This window comes from Aotus nancymaae, unplaced genomic scaffold, assembly GCF_030222135.1.
Source record: "Aotus nancymaae isolate 86718 unplaced genomic scaffold, 86718_ANA_hifiasm-v0.15.2.pri h1tg000089l, whole genome shotgun sequence".
In the NCBI taxonomy this organism is placed as follows: domain Eukaryota; kingdom Metazoa; phylum Chordata; class Mammalia; order Primates; family Aotidae; genus Aotus; species Aotus nancymaae.
This window is the reverse complement of record NW_026988504.1, coordinates 15,956,560-15,975,898: the sequence shown is the minus strand read 5'-3', so window position 1 is coordinate 15,975,898 and position 19,339 is coordinate 15,956,560. Positions and strand designations below refer to the sequence as shown.

The 19,339-nt window shown below is 43.0% G+C and overlaps 1 protein-coding gene across 4 annotated transcripts in view; it reads right to left on the bottom strand.

The window, feature by feature from the left end:
- Positions 1 to 19,339, bottom strand: part of PRKCA (protein kinase C alpha) — a 495,684-nt gene that overhangs the window by 411,480 nt on the left and 64,865 nt on the right. The window lies entirely within an intron of this gene.

Below are 19,339 nucleotides of genomic sequence, written 5' to 3'. Positions count from 1 at the left end.
TCTGCTACAGACTTAGTTCTTTCATTTAGCGTGCCGATGGCCTGACACTGACTCCTGGCTTGGTTAGATGGGTCAGTCTGCACCACCCTCCCTCTCCAAAGTTGTGGTGGTGGAGGTGTTTGCCCTGTGGCTGCTCACCCCAAAGAGAATTCTCTCCCAATGGCTTTGCAAACTAGGCTTCAAGTTGTAGACAGTGAAGAGGCCCATGAAGTCCCCGTGAGGCTTCTTTTGTGTACCCGATGGGGGTCATGTAATTAAGAAGTGACTAAGGTATGGCCTTTTGGAGACCAATGGTGGGATTCATCACCAAGAGGGTCATCACGGGGGAACTCTGAAATCAAAGTTCACAGCACTTCCTCTCCATTTTCCAGAAAACCACTGCAGATGCTATTGACAGCTCAGAGAGAGAAACACATCTGTGGAAATGGCTGGACCTTTCTCTTTAAAATAAAATGCAGTGTTCCTTAAAAAACAATAAGCTGAGTGAGAGCCCACCATACACACTTCTTTTCTTTCCTCCTATTTGGCTTTTTGTTAGCTCAGGAATATATTTTTCTTCTGAATATTATTTCCCATAATGTTGGCTATTGCAGCCAAAGAAGAATGGGAAATGCAAAACCACACAAGATTCATTAATTTAATGATTCTAAGCATCACAGAATATAGGAAAATATATAAATTGCAAAATGGTCCACTCTTCATGATTTTTTGTTTTGAGACAGAGTTTCACTCGTTGCCCAGGCTGGAGTGCGATGGTGTGATCTCGGGTTACTGCAACCTCCACCTTCTGGGTTCAAGCAAGTCTCCTGCCTCAGTCTCCTAAGTAGCTGGGATTACAGGCGTGTGTCACCACATCTGGCTAATTTTGTAATTTTGGTAGAGACGGGGTTTTACCATGCTGGTCAGGCTGGTCTCAAACTTCTGATCTCAAGTGATCCACCTGCCTTGGCCACCCAAAGCGCTGGGATTACAGTTGTGAGCCACTGCACCCGGCCTCTTCATGATTTCGTGTTGTTCCAAGCAACTTATTTCCATATGGATTATTTACAGTAGATAAACTGTTACTCATGTGCATTTCACATGGGCAAAGCCCTTCTATGTCTTTCTTATAAAGAACATTAAGGCTTACGTGTAAGAATGAAACGTTAGGGTCAATGATTTTTCTCAACCAATATCAATCGATGGACTGATCAGTATGGTTCACAAAAGGTGATGCTCCTCAGCCAGTCTCTAAAAGAAGCAGTCAAGTGTTTCAAATGGCATCAGAACACCACAGAGCACGATGGGCATGCCAGACTCACTCACTGCCAACCCTCCTGGCCCAGGACAACAGTGGCAGCAATGACGATGATAATGAAAGGTGATGTTGAAGATGGTGCCGGCCATCATCTGAGGACCCAGTGGGGACCAGACACTACCAGCATATTTTTCAATACAGTCTCTCCATTCCTTACAGTAACTCTGCAAAGGTGTCCTCTGCAGGGGAGGCTACTGAGGCAGAGGCCACTCCGATCACAGAACTAGAGACACCTACCCCTAAGAGGCTAGCAGGGGTCAGCCTGAACCGCGAGCACTGTTCCTCCCATCCACTGCGCTGCAGGAGAGGTTCTCAGGCCTGCCTCTGGGAGGCCCAAGTCAGTCATGCTCCTCTCTTCTCTCCCCTCCAAGGCCAGCCTTTCTATATTAGAGTGAAATTCAACTCCACAGATATTTACCCTAAGCACTTTCTTGGTGTGGGCTATTCTGAAGGGTGTTACAGGAAGATATAAGGAAAAGGAAAGCCACGTATTTCTCTGGTTAGCCTCATGGCTGCAAGCTGCACGGGAAGGTGCCATGCTGTTTTATTAGACAGGTGCATACATGATGCTGTTCCTTAAATAAAATCACGATGTTCCCATTGAGGGTTTAAGTGAGGCTTTCCATCAATGCCCATGAATTCGCTATTTCCCACACCTTTTCATTTTTCCTTCCACATCTATATGTGGTTCTTTCTCAGTGAGGTCTTCGAATTAAACAAAAAATGAGGTCACCCTTCCCACAGAAGCAACGTAGCGGAGTACGATTTGCCAGACACGGCTCTGCGGACCAATGACTTCTGATACGCTCTCTCCAACTCGGATCCAGACAAGTCCCCTCTCTCCATGACCTCAGGTCTTTGTGTATAGGGGATGCACCTGCCCCACAGTGCAGAAGTGCAGGCAAACCTCAGGGGCCTGTGAACCCCCTAAACTTGCATGCACTTATTTGGTAAATATATCATATATACATTTTTCTGGGGAGAAGGCCATAGCTTTCTCCAAATTCTCCAAGAGAACTGTGGACAATAAGAGCTAAGTATCGGCTGGGCACGGTGGCTCACACCTGTAATCCCAGCACTTTGAGAGGCCAAGGCGGGTGGATCACTTGAGGTCAAGAGTTTGAGACCAGCATGATCAACACAGTCAAACCCCACCTCTACTGAAAATACAAAATTAGCCAGATGTGGTGGTGCACACCTGTAATCCCTGCTACTTGGGAGGCTGAAGCAAGAGAATCGCTTGAACCTGGGAAGCAGAAGGTTGCAGTAAGCCAAGATTGTGCCACTGCACTCCAGCCTGGGCAACAAGAGCATAACTCCATCTCCAAAAAAAGTACTGATGGACTCTGTTGTCTCTATCTTCAAAATTCCTTGATTCTACAAAGCAATGAAAGCATGTCTGTGATTCCATAGAAAGTTAAAGATGTCATCCCTGCCCCTTCCACCCAAATAGCCTTGTTATGTCATGATGCTTCCAGGCTCAGGGATCTCTGCTTACTTTGCCCATTTCTGGATCTATCTATGGTTTCTCCCCCTTCCTCAAGCCCAGATGTAGGTTTTCTGCTCTGCTATCTTAAAGCTGAGAGAGCTATTTCAAAAAGAGATACTCCATACCAGCAAAAGAGAATGCCAAGGTGGGGGATAAAGGTCTAGACATCTTGAATAGGAGCAGTTGGGAAAGGAGCCAGGGACAGCACAGTTAAGCCTGGGCATTGTGAAAAGAAAGGTTCCATTCCAAGGTGACGTGGGTGGGAATCTGGAAAGTCTAAAGCACAGGCTCAGAGGGCTCCAACTGCTGTGTCAAGTGGCCGCCTCTGGCTTCCGGTCCACCTCTGCCCAACCCCTGGGGCTCCCTTTTCAACAAGCTGCTGTAATTGCTGCGGAGAACCCCTGGGGAGCAGATAGGAATTCAGCTGGAGCCCCACAGTTTAGAGGGAACCAGAGGACTTGTGGGAGATGCAGAGGATGATTACAAACTAAGAAGTGGCAAAGCACGTGAGAGCCCAGCCCATGGTGGCTTCTATTGTTCTCCCCTAAAAGCCACTTTCCAAATAACCCCTCCCCTCTTAGCCCTATAGGAATAGCAAGATGAAAGGCCCCTTTTACTGAGCCATCAGGAGCCTCTACAAAAAGGAAATAGCTTCACTAACTCCAGAAAACAGGAGCTTTCCCAGGACACTTTGCCAAGAGTTCCTCAGCTGCCTCTTACTTCTTTCTCTCCTAGTTTTCCTTTGCCCTGGGGATGGCCAGGTGTTAGATATGATCTGACCCTGTGACAGACAGAACCTGCCTCACCAGGTAGTGCATCCAGAAATCTCACCTTTTCTGCACATGCTGCTGCTAGACTATTATTCATAGCTCAAGACAAGCCATCCACCTGCAGCCTAGCATTTCACTTGCAGTTACCCTCTAGCTTTATCCAGTGAAAAGGAAAATTAATCCAGGAATGTTTTCCTGTTGTACTACAACTTGATGTCAGTCATCCACATGGCTCCCAACCCTGTTCATCAAGCAGGATGTACCTGCCCATATGCAAATATCAAGCCCCATTAAACATGCAGGAAGTAACCTTTACTCTCTTAATCAGGTGCCTTGTATTGAAACAAGGGAGAAACTTTCAAACACAAGTCTGAAGACCACTGACCTGTACATTTTCACCAATTCTTCCATGGAAGGGCTGCACAAAGCGATTATCACACCAGTATTTCATAAGACGTGTCATGATGTAGTAAGGTCAAAAGTAGAGACAAATAGGAGGAAGTAATGAAGGAACATTCTTGCTTTCAAGCCTTATATTAAAACAAGAAAAACTGCCTTTTATAGATTAAAAGTTTAATTATTAGTGGAAGAGCAACTTAATGTAATGTGTGTAAGGCAACCGGGAGTACTCATCAAAATTTGAATAATAGTGCCCTTCCATCTGTTTGAATTATTTTTTATTTTATTATTATTTTTCTATTTTTGGAGACAGAGTCTCGCTCTGTCACCCAGGCTGGAGTGCAGTGGTGTTATCTCAGCTCACTGCAACCTCCACCTCCTGGGTTCAAGCGATTCTCCTGCCTCAGCCTCTGGAGTAGCTGGGATTACAGGTGCACACTGCAACACCTGGCTAATTTTTTGTATTTTTAATAGAGATGGAGTTTCACCATGTTAGCCAGGCTGGTCTCGAACTCCTGACCTCAGGCAATCCATCTGCCTCAGCCTCCCAAAGTGCTGGGATTACAGGCATGAGCCACCACACCCGGCCTGTTTGAATTTTTCTATTAAGTTATTTTTTTATTCTGTAGAGGCAGAGTCTCCCTATGTTGGCCAGGCTGGTCTAAAACTCCTGGGCTCAAATGATCCTCTGGCTGCAGCCTCCCAAAGTGCTGGGATTCCATGTGTGAGCCAGCATACCAGGCCTATTTTTAATTTTTTAAATTGTGTGTTTTATAAAAAAAAAAAATTAGAAGTGTATCAATGACACCAGAGAGAGAGAGACTACAACCATGGGCTTTATATTAGAAATATTTTGGCTGGGGGAGAAGGGCAATGCCATATAAAATAACACGACCAAAATCATGCCACATCTATGGGCGGATGATTTAGAACTGACTGATTCCAGGCTACTGATTGAGGCTCTTGATTCCCATGAAAATGACAAAAAGTCAACTGCCTTCAAATTCCCTCTACTTCACATAAAAAGCCATCAGAGCAATTTAAATACTTGATTCAATACACTCTTTCCCACTCAACTCTAGGTTGACGGGCTGAGAGGACAGAAAGAGGGAAATGCTCCAGTGAGTAACGTGAGACAAGGGAAGGAAGGAACTGAGCCCCACACAGTGCCTGCCAGGGACAGTCCTGGTCCACGCCTGCTGTCCGAGCCCACAATGTATCACACAACCACCCAACCTAGAGGAGCACACCCAGTCCTGGATAAAGCAAAACTGCTACATAATTCAGAAAGATACACTACTGTGCACGGAAGAAGTTTTTAAAGTCAAAGAAGAGGAAGGCAGAGTTCTCAAAACCCCCATTCAGGCATTTACTGACACATTCCAGTAACTAAAAAAAGTCATTGAAGATGTTAGAAGAACCAGAGAAGGGAATCATTTTCAAATGCAAATATTTAAAGAAATGTATTTGTATAATTCGGAATGGTTCCAAGAGAGAATAAAAATTTGGAAAACAGGGTATGAAAATATAAGAAAATGTTTTATTCTGAAAAGGAGCAAATCTTCAAAAGTTAGAGAGATAATTTTTATCCACAGCTTTCCATATTTGTAATTCAGTTAGGAAATGTAAAAGAAAATTCCTGTTTTTAATGAGTTTCCAAAACCCTGTTGCAAGACAAATCACTATTCCATAAAATAGGTTTGCCACTGAAAAAGTGATATAATTGGAGATTTTATTCCTGATCAAGTCTTCAAGGTCAAGTAAAACCATAATCAGGACCAACAGTACATCAAAAGGTCACACTCTCCTAGAGCTGTCATCATTACGGCAGAAAATTACACTCTTGGCCCTAAAGTGCGAGCAGAAGTTTGTTCATTCATATTTAATACATATTCACTGACCATTCCATGTGTCAAGCATATATTCACTACATATATGAAATGCCAAAGAGTGCTAGGTATCCCATTAAATACACAAACAATTCATAAACAATAGGGAAGTGCAATGGAATTCTAGCACACCTAAATATATTTTAACTATGCTCTTAATGGCTTCACCAAAACAATTTTTTTTTTTTTTGAGACAGAGTCTTGCTCTTTTGCCCAGGCTGGAGTGCAGTGGTGTGATCATGGCTCACTACAACCTCTGCCTCCCAGGTTCAAGCGAATCTCCTGCGTCAGCCTCCCAAGTAGCTGGGATTACAGGCATGTGCCACCATGCTCGGCTAATTTTTGTATTTTTAGTAGAGATGGGGTTTCACCACGTTGGCCTGGCTGGTTTCAAACTTCTGACCTCAATTGATCCACCCGCTTCGGCCTCCCAGACAATTTTCTTAGAGTTTGACAGGATTTTCCATGATGATTTGAGTGAATCTGGTTCTTTTAAAAGTACTCCAAAAAAGTTCAAACTATCACAGTTTATCTTAATAAACTTATTTGCAGTAACTACAAATAGGCATCATTCTACTGACACAGAATAACTCTCATAACCTTTGTTAAACAGAAACAGATGGTTTTATCATGACTTCCGAGGATTGTGACAATGATCTGGACAATGTTTCTCTCACACAGAAAAGCACTTTTTAAGACATACCACTTTTTGCCTATTGAATTAGCCAGAAAAAAACGTTTTTCCCCCATAACTTTGTGTTTTATGCAGGTAAAAACACAAGCAAACAGGAAGTCTATACATTGCTGATGGCACTGAAATTAGTACCATGCCTTTGGAAAGCAACTTGGAAATATTTGTTACTTATAAATGCTACCCTTAAGAGATAACTAGAAATTTAAAAAAAAATGCCAAATACACAAAGTTATTCATTACAGGTCATTCACGACAGCAGTAAATTAGAATATATGTCATATAGGAAAGAAACATGAGTTGTAAAAATTTTGAAAATTACATAACTACTCTTTAAATTAGGATATAATGTTCAATGAAGAGAACCAGACACCCACAAAAAAAATGTACACCGTTATGTATAATGTGTAAATAAAATAAAGAAAATACACCATCATAACGCAACTAGGGGTGGGATTATTATATGTTAGGGGTGGATTACTGCAATTTCTTAGCCTTGGCACTACTGGCATTTTGGGCTGGATCACTCTTTATTGTTGGTAGGGGTGGGGGTGGGGTAGGGTTGGAGGTCTGTCCAGTACAGACAGGATGGTGAGCAGCATCTCTATCCTCTACCCGCTAGATGCCAGTAGCAACCCTCCCTCCCCAGTATAACAATAAAAAATGTCTCCAGACACTGTCAAGTGTCTTCTGGGAAGCAAAATCATCCCTGATTGAGAACTACTATGTTTAAGTTACTTTTTTTCTCTACTCTCTATTTTTTCGGTTTCATTATTTCATATATATTTTTCAAAATAAAAATAAATGGCAGCCGGGCACAGTGGTTCATGTCTGTAATCCCCCAGCACTTTGGGAGGTTGAGGCAGGCAGATCACTTGAGGTCAGGAGTTTGAGACCAGCCTGGCTGACATGGTGAAACCCCATCTCTACTTAATACAAAAATTAGCCAGGCATGGTGGCACACGCCTATAGTCCCAGCTGCACCGGAGGCTGAGGCACAAGTATTGCTCAAGCCTGGGAGGCGAAGGTTGCAGTGAGCTGAGATCGCACCACTGCACTCCAGCCTGGGCAACAGAGTGAGACTCAGTCTAAATAAATAAATAAATGGCAACAGCAGAAGCCAATATGTAATGGCTATCTCTTTACTCAAAACTGAAAGCCCTTCTCTTTAGTGCACTGCCCCCCAGTAGAGATCACAAGACTAATGGGTCTCTCTCGACCACAATATGGCCCAGCCCTACAGTTGCCCTGAAGGCCAAGGCCTGGCAAAATACCAGGTTTTCTCCACAGAAGCAGCTCCCCCAGGATAACCTTCCTTGCGGTGCACTGCACCACCCCTGCAAAGTTAATCCATAACGAAAAGTTTTCCATAATGGAGGTAAACAGAGGAAGAGATCGCCATCTCTCTCACAACATTTAGTATTTTGCTGCCATGCTTTTGGAGCACCTTATTCTCAACTGAGAAACGTCCAACGCCATCATCGTATTACCAGCCCGCATTTGAAATGGAACTTCGAATCCTTTCCTAATTACTACAGAGCTCTACATACAAGAGTGAAATCGTATTTTGACTAGCCACAGTCTGTTGCTTTGGAAACAACAGGTCAGAGAGAAATCACAGAAAGTCTAAAAAGTGACGGTAAAACAAGCTAAACTGTTTCTTAGAATCCAGCAAGCAGAGCAGTAAAATTGAAAACCTGTAAGACAGTGAGGACGGTCTATTAAATTTTAGCTTTATGTGTTACCAAATCCACATCTATTTCGCTGTTCCATGCTGTGTAAGTACATTCATTGGCAAATCTCTTTGACTGCTTGTAGAATACAGGAAGATGTGGAATGTAGTCCAAACTGGCCTCAAGCTACCTTTGCAGCCTGACTGTCCAATCCTTCTTCTCTCAAATGTAAACTTCATGACCCTCCTTCTCGTGCTGATGCCTAGTGGTCATTTCTACCTGGATGCCCAGGGGCTTGTCATCCTGAACCTTCCACCAGGTGGGTTCACTCCTTCCACAGGTCACCCATACAAACAAACCCTCTTTGCTCCCCAAGGTGGGAACTCCTTGAACTCCAACCTAGAAAAACTGACTCATACCTGGCCTAAAGCCAACTTGACAATGCTCTATGAGTTTCCCTTTCAAATTTAGAACTTTTTTCCTGTCTGGTCTGGGAGAAGAGAACACCTGGCCAGGTACGGTGGCTCACACTTTTAATCCCACCACTTTGGGAGGCCAAGGCAGGAGGATTGCTTGAGGCTAGGAGTTTGAGACCAGCCCAGCCAACATAGCGAGACTCCATCCCTACAAAAAATACAAAACTTAGCAGGGCACAGTGGCTTGCATCTGTAATTCTTGTATTCTGGAGGCTGAAGCAGGAGGATCACTTGAACCCAGGAGTTCAAGGCTGCAGTGAGCTATGATGGTGCCACCATATTCCAGCCTGAGTGACAGAAACAGACCCTGTCTCCAAAAAAAAAAAAAGAAAGAAAGAAAAATACCTTAGATTCCTTATAAGGAACAAATGTAAATCTTATACCAGATTGTATTTTTGCCCATTTGGTTTTGTTTTTTATTTTGAGTGCAATTCACAGAAGATCTAGCATCATTTCATTGGTTAAAGTATTGAGATTAAGGACAAGTAACTCAACACACCAAAACACGCTGCTACCCAGTTCTGCAATTGCTTTTCTGAATTTAGGTAATTATAACTAAATGAAAAATGTGTTATAAAACAATAAAAACATTATTAGACTTAAGCTATTCATGAGAACTGTTTATTATTCTGTTACTGTATGCAAAAATCATCATTAACATATATTTATGCAATAATTCAAAAATATAGCAGTATTTAGCATTAAGTGAGAAGTACTGATTATGCTGGTAGTTAAAATGTACTGGAAATAGCAAGATAAATAAGTGGAATATTTAATAATAAGCATTTTACAAGCATTTACTAAGTGCCAGGTTTATTCCAAGCCCTTTAATAAACTTTTCTAATCCTCACCAGAACCCCATGAGGTATATAATGTTATTTTATTCATTTTTAAAAAGGGAATTATTAGAAACTTGAGAAGATAACATCACTTACTCCCTGACTAAAACTACAGAAATTCTACTTACGCATCCAAACATATATATGTGTGGGCAGACAACCAAGTTGCATACTTTCAAGTGTTTCTCATGATGTTAAACACTTGAAATAAATAAAACCCTATGAAGCAGCCCACATGAATGCTTTCTTATTTTTGCTGTATGTGCTTCTCAAATTGCTCACTGGGGGTAATGTCAAAACACTTTCTAAATTGAATCTCGTCTTAGTAGTCAGCTCAATTTCAGAGTAAAATTAATTTGCAATTGAGGCATTTATGCCCTTAAAAAAACTAAACCTATAATTTTAGCATCCTGTAACTAGTAGTTTTAATGGGACAGAGCTGAGTGTCACAATCCCTTTTAGAAAAATAAAGGCTATTTTTTTTAGCTTTATACTTCAATAACCCTGACTAAAGATTACTTAGTCAGGGTTAGGAATAACCTATCTAGGGTTAGGATAACAGAAATTAGGAAGACCTCAAAAATTAACTCGAAATGGATCACAGACCTAAGTGTAGTTGCTAACACTGTAAAATTCTTGAAACACAGGAACAAATATCCATGACCTTAGATTTGGCAATGGTTTCTTGGATATGACACCAACAGCATAAGTGACCAATTCTTCCCCCCCACCAAAAAAAAGAGAAACTGGTCTTCCTCAAAATTAAAGTTAGCTTTAACCAATAAAATGCTGCTAAGTCTTTCATGAATGACACCAACAAGAATAAAACACAAAAACAGTCAAAAAATGCAGCCTGATACAAAATTTACTTTGTTCCTTACACAATTACAATTAATGATGCTTCAAATGGTATCACTAAAAGACAACTCACAGAATAGGAGAAAATATCTGCAAATCTTGTATCCGATAAAGGGACTCATGCTTATAATATATAAATAACTCTTCCAACTCAATAAAGACAACCCAATTAAACAATAGGCAAAGAATCTGGAGAGACATTTCTCCAAAACACATATGGCCAATAAGCACATGAAAAGATGTTCAGCACCATTAGTCTTACCAGGCTGACAAAATAAAAAGGATAAACAATAAATCGTGGCAAAGATGTGGAGAAATATGAAGGCTATTATATTGCTGGTAGGATTGTAAAATGGGGCCACTTCTTTGAAAAACAGCTCGGCAATTCCTCAAAATGTTAAACCACAGAATTCATTCACGATCCAGCTATTTCAGTCCTAGGTATATACCCAAGAGGGATGAATGTACACATCCACACAAAAACTCAGACACAAGTGAATGTTCACAGCAGCACTATTCATAACAAAGTATAAACAACTCAACTGTCTACCAAATGATGAATAAAAACGATTATTAATCAATAAAAAGGTTGAAGTACTGATTCATTCTACAATATAAATGAACCTCAAAAATGTTATGCTAAGTGAAATAAGACAGACACAAAAAGCCACATATTATATAATTTTTTTTTTTTTTTTGAGACAGACTCTCGCTCTGTCACCCAGGCTAGAGTGCAGTGGTGCGATCTTGGCTCACTGCAAGCTCTGCCTCCTGGGTTCAAGCAATTCTCCTGCCTCAGTCTCCCAAGTAGCTAGGATTACAGGCATACACCAAGCCTGGCTAATTTTTGTGTTTTTAGTAAACATGGGGTTTCACCATGTTGTCCAGGCTGCTCTTGAACTTCTGGCCTCAATGATCTGCCCACCTTGGCCTCCCAAAGTGCCAGAATCACAGGCATGAGCCACCACACCCAGCCTGTATAATTACATTTATGTGAAGTGTCCAAATTCAGCAAATTCAAAAAGACAGCAAGTAGATTCATGGATGTCAGGGGCTAGAGAGAGGGGAAACAGACAGTGACTGCTACAGGGTTTGGGATTTCCTTCTGGAGTGACAAAAATATTCCAAAGTAGTTCGTATTCATAGTCATCCAATTCTGTGAATATACTAAAACCCACCAAAATGGTGAATTTTATGATACATGAATCATACCTCCATACCTCCCTAGTTTTTAAATGGTATATGTGATAGAGAAAAAAATCAGAAGAATATTTTTTTGAGACAGGGTCTTGCTGTCGTCCAGGCTGGAGTGCAATGGTACAATCTCAACTCACTGCCTTCCGAGTTCAAGCGATTCTCCTGCCTCAGCATCCTGAGTAGCTGGGGCTACAGGTGCACACCACCACAGCCAGCTAATTTTTGTATTTTTAGTAGATACAGGGTTTTGCCATGTTGCCCAGGCTGGTCTTGAACTCCTGGCCTCATGTGATCTGCCTTCCTCGGCTTCCCAAAGTTCAGGAATTATAGATGTAAACCACCATGCCCTGCCTAGAAGAACCTTCAGATTAATACGTTGGGTACAATTTAGTATGCCTATCAATGGTTCTTAACTTTCCCTTTTATCCATCTACAGTAAACCATGATGATCAATAATGACAGTAATAAGCCGCAGGCTGGGCATAGGAGCTCATGCCTAATCCCAGCACTTTGGGAGGCTGAAGCAGGAGGAGGGATCACTTGAGGCCAGGAGTTCAAGCCTAGCCTAGGCAATGTAGCAAGAATTTGTCTCTATTAAAAAAAATTGTTTTAATTAGCAGCCTGCAGCCTGGGAGACAAAGTGAGATCCTGTCTCAAAACATATATATGCATTATATATATTAACATATATGTTACATATTATATAAGCAGCTGTGTACCTAGGCTCTGAATTAGCTCAACCCCAGATAGACCTGGGACAAGTAAATTCCAGTTTCTTGGTTTTCTGAGGTGGCCGACAGAGTAAGGGGATTGACAATGCTCTAAAATCCTGAGGATTTGGGGTCGGGCGCTGACTCACTCCCAGTACCGTGGGAGGCCGAGACAGGCAGATCACCTGAGGTCAACAGTTCGAGACCAGCCTGGCCAACATGGTGAAACCCCATCTCTACTACAAACACAAAATTAGCTGGGCTTGGTGGCACACACTGTAATTCCAGCTACTTGGGAGGCTGAGGCAGGAAAATCACTTGAACCGGGGAGGTGGAGGTTGCAGTGACCCAAGATGGTGCCATTGTACTCCAGCCTGGGCAACAAGAGTAAAACTCGATCTTAAAAAAAATAAATAATAAAATAAAATCCAGAGGCTTTGGGATTTTGCAGGGGATTGAACTCAAGCTCTGAGCTGGTTTGGTGCCAGAGTTTCCAGCATCTTCTCTGTCTCAGTCATGCAGGGCTTCTCTGCCACTTGAAACAAGCAGAGAAGAGGCCTTGACTTGCCTTTCCAGGGTACGTGCTCACAAGTCCACAGAGTAAGGAGCTATGCAAAAGCTACAACCTGGAGTAAGGATTTACAAGGGAACCCCCATCCACCCTCAGTCCCTCTCCCAGATGCCTAGGACAGCTCCCCAGACCTGCAGCTCTTGAAGTGGTATGTGAAGTTCAGTGCTCCAGCCCTTGGGCTGGGAGGGGATGGGAAGTGGAGCAGGGGTCCTCACCCAGCGGACTTTTTTTTATTTAGACATTGTCTTGCTCTGTCACCCAGACTGGAGTGCAGTGGCATGATCTTGACTCACTGCAGCCTCTGCCTCCAAGGTTCGAGTGATTCTCCTGCCTCAGCCTCCCAAGTAGCTGGGATTACGGGCACCCACCACCATGCCCAGTTAATTTTTGTATATTCAGTAGAGATGGGGTTTTACCATGTTAGCCAGGCTGGTCTTGAAGTCCTGACCTCAGGTGATCTGCATGCCTCAGCCTCCTGAAGTGCTGGGATTACAGGCTTGAGCGACCATGCCCTGCCAGACCACCGGTTCTTTTACTACTGCCTTCCCTTGCCTGTGCCAGCCTCGTCCATTAACAGTTAGCTTGTCTCTGAACGTCTCCTACTGCGCCAGGGGGCTTCTCAAACATGACTGGGTATCAGTCAGGGGAGGGCTGGTTAAACACAGATTCCTCGGCCTCAGCCCTGGAGATTCTGATGCAGCAAGCTTCAGCAGGGCCCAGAAAACCTAGGAAATGGTGTTTCCATCAGGCTGAAGCTGCCTGCTCAGGGACTGCACTCCGAGGAGAGCTGGTATATAGCTCTGTACTCAGCACACAGAAGGAAGTCAATAAATACATACTGACTAAACAATGGAGTCTTTGCTGAGATTGTAAATCATATTTTACAAGTGCCCAGCACTTTATTATCCATGACCTCAGTTGATCTTCACAGCTCAACACGTTAGCAAGCAGGTAGCAGTATCTCCCTTCACAGCTGTCTGAGGGACCCAGGCTTACGAGGATTAAGCCTCATGCCGGGTCCATATGGCTCCTATGGACAGGACTGGCCAGGAGCCGTGAACTAGAGTGTTTATGAGCCTCTGGATCTTTATATATTTATCTCTTCATTGCATCTCTTTTCCCCCAAATTAGCATTTCCCTTGTAGATGACCTGAAGTGTAAAACAAGCCTAAAGGAAACAACTATTTTAAATATGGCAGAAAAGACACACCCCCTCAGGAACTGCCCCCCCGCACCCCGAGCTTCAGTAACACAGGACCTGTGAAAGGAACCTGAGGCTTACACAGAACATTTGGAATACAATATGCATAGGATGCTTTCCCAGAGACTTAAACTGACTTCACCAAGGAGTCACCAGCTACCAGGACAAATTCAGAGGTAAGGGGATCAGCTAGAAGCACCATCGACTCCATTTCCAACCAAGCAGACCGAGGAAGAATGAACAATCCTTCACTGTTCAGCTCATGTCTTTACCTGGCTTCATTCAGCAAGTCCAGTGCAAAAGCTGCCTGTTGTACAAAGCCAGTACTCTCAAGTCTTCTGAGACCAGGGTGTTTCTGGGTGACAGGCAATAAATATTCATTAACCAGGGGAAGGAACTTCCTTTTCCTCAATTGCTTATACTGATTTCAGTTTTTTCAGTTTCAACCATGTTCATTCTCAAGATCTCCCTCAACGTTTAATCCTCCCAGAACTTGGGCTCATCTGAAATCCTCAACAGAGCATACAGGTAAAACTATAAATTCTTCCATTAAACTATTACCCCCTCAAGGCTGCTTACCATGCAGAAGAATAAAGACTCAACAGAATAAAGAATGCAACTCAGGCCGGGTGTGGTGGCTTATGCCTGTAATCCCAGCATTTTCAGAGGCCAAGGCAGGCAGATTGCTTGAGGCCAGAAGTTCAAGAACAGCCTGGGCAACATGGTAAAAACTCCATCTCTACTAAAAATACCAAAAATTTAGCCAGACATGGTGGCACGTGCCTGTAGTCCCAGCTACTCGGGAGACTGAGGTATGAGAATTGCTTGAACCCAGGAAGCAGAGGTTGCAGTGAGACAAGATCAAGCCACTGTACTCCAGCCTATGTGACAGAGCAAGACGGTGTCTCAAATTTAAAAAATGCAACTAACTCAGCAGCCTGCACTTAGCAGACACTCAGTCAAGTGGCAGTTGTAATTAAGTCATCACATCCCTTCCCTGAAGCTCCCCACAGACCAAGAAGCCTGCTCCCTTTAACAGTGTCAAACAAGACTTGATTGTTTATTTGCTTAATTAATTCAGGGGGCTGAGGTGCAGAGGGGACTGGAGGATGAGGAGGGAAATCAGATAGCAAACCTCTGCTATGCTAGGCTGATGCCATGGTAAGGCCAGCATGAGGCCCTGTAAGCAGTAGAGGAGTCTGGGGCGACACCCATGTGATATGGATAGCGACAAAACCAGAAACAGATAATGCAGGCTCTCAACCAACAGACAGGAGGAGGAACACCCCAGCGCTCCCGGACTGGGGACTGGCATCACAGACAGCAGACCAGGCCACCTGGCACACAGAAGAGCTGGTGAAGTGAGGACACATGGGTTGAGGTATCTGGGTCAGTGGGGGAAGAGCTGGAGGTGCTGGTTGAGGGGGTGGTGAAGGTAGAATTCATGGGAAAGCCCCCAGGCAGAAGGAAGGACGGAGTTTGGATACAGGCCCTGCCCAGGCAGCACAGGGGTCCTGCAGAGCCCTCCCTCCCTGGCCCATCCTTCTTTGCAGAGCCCTCCCTGGCTCATCCCCTTCCAGGGGAGCACTGCTGCCCCAACATGAGATCCAGGACATGCACCCAGGTGAACAGCTACCCCAAACCCCCCAGTGCAGCAGCAGGGCTCCTTATTAACTCTAAGCGTTCCTGGAGTGATAAGTAGGTGCTAAACACCTGAGGACCATTTAAAGTGGCTTCTCACCTACATCCAAGACTTTAGTATTGAAGATGTTACAAACGCAGAGGTAATCTACCCGATTTTAGGATGAAAACAGATAATGAAAACAGGAGGAAGGGTTTTAATGGCAGCTTTCCTACAAGAGTTAACTAGTTTAGCTTCTCTGCGATTGTCTCTATATAAATCCCTAAATGGCAAAAGCAATACCAAAATTAACCAACTTTCTACATTTAGGAAGCCATTAGAATTATTTGTTGGTTTTGGAAGCCATTAGAATTATTTGTTGGTTGACTTAGTAACTGGCCATTGGAAGAAAAAAGGTGCGGTGGCTCACACCTGTCATCCCGGCACTCTGAAAGGCCGAGGTGGGTGGATCAGGAGGTCAGGAGATCGAGACCACCCTGGCCAACATGGTAAAACCCTGTCTCTACTAAAAACACAAAAATCAATTGGGTGTGGTGGCACGTGCCTATAATCCCAGTTACTAGGAAGGCTGAGGCGGGAGAATTGCTTGAACCCAGGAGGTGGAGATTACAGTGAGCCGAGATCACACCACTGCACTCCAGCCTGGCACCAGAGTAAGACTCCGTCACACCAAAAAAAAAAAAAAAAGAAAAAGAAAAAAGAAAAGAAAAGAAAACGCAGGAAAGCAGAAAGAGAAAAAATAATTAAATCACCCAACTCCTACAACTTGAATCAGTATCACGAATATTTTGGTATATTCATATAGGCCCTTTAAACAAAGTGTGTGGCTATTGCCACAGGGGCAGAAATGAAAGTGCATGGGCTTCTGGGGGACACTTATAGGCTGTGTGACCCTGGACAAGTCACTTAACCTCTCTGAGCCACAAGTCTCTCATCAGAAAATACAGATAATACCAGTTTAAACACACAGGTTTAGGGTGAGGATTAAATGAGATAATGCATTCCAAGTGTCCATCATATAGTGAGTACTCAGTAAATATTAGTTGTATTATTATATTTTTTACAATGTGTTCTTTAACATGCTTGTCATTTACCCATATATCAAACCTTTTCATGACAGCACACTCCTACATTTTCATGGTTAATTGTTAGGTATATTTATTGTGCGTGTGGGCCATAAATCAATCTCTCTCACTTTGCTGCCTTCTTTTTTTGAGAGGGAGTCTTGCTCTGTCACCCAGGCTGGAGGGCAGTGGTGCAATGTTGGCTCACTGCAAACTCCATCTCCTAGGTTCCAGCAATTCTCCTGCCTCAGCCTCTCAAATAGCTGGGATTATAGGTGCACACCACCACATCTGCCTAATTTTTATGTTTTAGTAGAGGCAGGGTTTCACCATGTTGGGCAGGCTGGTCTTGAACTCCTGACCTCAAGTGATCTGCCTGCCTCAGATTCCCAAAGTACTAGGATTACAGGCATGAGCCACGGTGCATGGCCTGTCGCCCTTTTAGATTGCTGCCAGTTTTTCCCTCTAAGAGATGGCACAGTGATGAGCATATCAACCCATTCATCCTGGCTCCCCCATCAATTCGTTTCTTTAGGAAACTCCCCAGAAAAAACTGCTGAAGAAGAATATACTTACATAGTTATATGGGATTTTGCATTTTTAAAAATGAGCAACATTTAAGGATTTCAGGATGTCTCAGTAATAAAGAATACACATAATATAAAGTCACAAAAATTCAGCCAAGAATAAAAGTTTCTTAAATTTTGCATGAGATTATCACTTCTCAGGAAAGTGTTTGTGGATGTATCACTGCTTACATTTTTTTAAAAAAACTAGTGATTCATCAGTGCCACCCAAATATCTATGAGTTCAAAACTGAAATGTTCTCTTAATAAGTAAACTCAGAGTGGGTGTCTCCAATTGTATATGCAATACATACACATCTTTTAGGTGATTTCAGTCAGAGTTCTAATTTTGCAACTGCCAAGAAGCTATAATCTCATGCCTCCAAGATGTTGGATTAAAATAGTGTTTCTCCAAGTCTGGTTCACAGACCACCTGTGTCAATGCAGATTCCTGGGTCTAGACCTCCTGAGTCAGAATCTCAGATGCAGAAGACACATTTTTAAATGAAGTCCCCAAGAGACGCATATACGTGGTAAAATACAGCAAGTACTATCTTCATATCATCCATAAATAATTACAAATATCCCATGCAACTCCCATCCCTCAAGTTTGTATACACATTTTAAATCTTTTCAACTTTAGACCCTGGATACAGCTTCTCACTTTTCTACATTTGTTCAGATACCGAGTGCTTCAATTCTTCAGTTTAACAAAAAGTATGAGATGCCTATACTATGCCAGGCCTCAGGTTAGGGAGTTTCAGAAGATTCGTCTTGTGCCCAAAGAACCACTTTGAGAGAGAAAATCCACGGTCTGGATTTTAGACAATATTGCCAGGTGACAAAGCGTTGGGTCATTTGATGGCACCTTGCCTGCTCTAATGTATCACCTTGGTCTCTAAAAAGCAACATATATATCACAGATAAAACAGTTACAGTGTTGCTTCTTGCCAGGCCCTATTCTAAGAATTTTACATCTGGTAATTCATTTTATTCTTATGACCATCCAATGTGGCTAGTGCTGTCATGCTGTTATTATCCCCATGTCATTATCCTTATCTTACAGATAAAGAAACTGGGAGTTACATAATTTGCCTGAATCACAAAGTCAGAAGTGGCAGAGCTGAGATTTAAACTCAGACAGTCCAGGTCCAGAGTCGTGCTTTCACCACCCAGAGTAGACTGTCTCTCTACGGTTCAAAATTCACCCCCAGTTTCCACTGAGGAAGATCATTTTGAAAGGGTCTTATGTGGATCTGAACTTCAGAATGGCCATTTCACAAACATACCGAAAATGGTGAAAGGCTCTCAATGCAGAACAGGCTCTCATGCAGAACAGGACAATTCTCTCTTCATTCTGAACTCCTCTCAACCTCATTAGCACTACAGGGTAGGGTCAGGTAGTTTAGAATCATGAGATGAGAATTCTGGCTGTATTGCTGATGCTAAGTGATTAACTCTAGATTCAACTCTTCGTGAGTTTAAAATGGGATCTTTTTGTCAAAGATGGGGGAACTTGGAAAGAACAGCTATAAAAATACATGCATCATATCTTAGTTGCTACTTGCATGCTATAACCATATACAATCACAAATTTGTGCTCCTTTGTTGGAAATAAACAGGATGTGATTTGTTTCTGAGACTCACTAAGGAGAAATGCTAGAGGCAATATACCCTCTTATTTACCAGCCTGTGCCTGTATTTAGCGTATCTGTATAATACAGCACCTATGAGATTACACTCTGGGTTTGAACCCCAGCTCTGCTGCTTACTCTCTGCCCTCAGAGAGGGTTACTCTCCTTCCTAACTTCTCTAGGAAACAATATCCTCCTCTAAAAAAGTAGAAAAATCGACGGGGCAGTGGTGGATGGCTTGAGTCCAGGAGTTCGAGACTAGCCTAGGCAACACAGCAAGACTCCATCTCTACTAAAAATATAACATGAGCCAGGCATGGTGGCACGCACCTGTAGTCCCAGCTACGCAGGAAGCTGAGGTGGAAGGATCGCT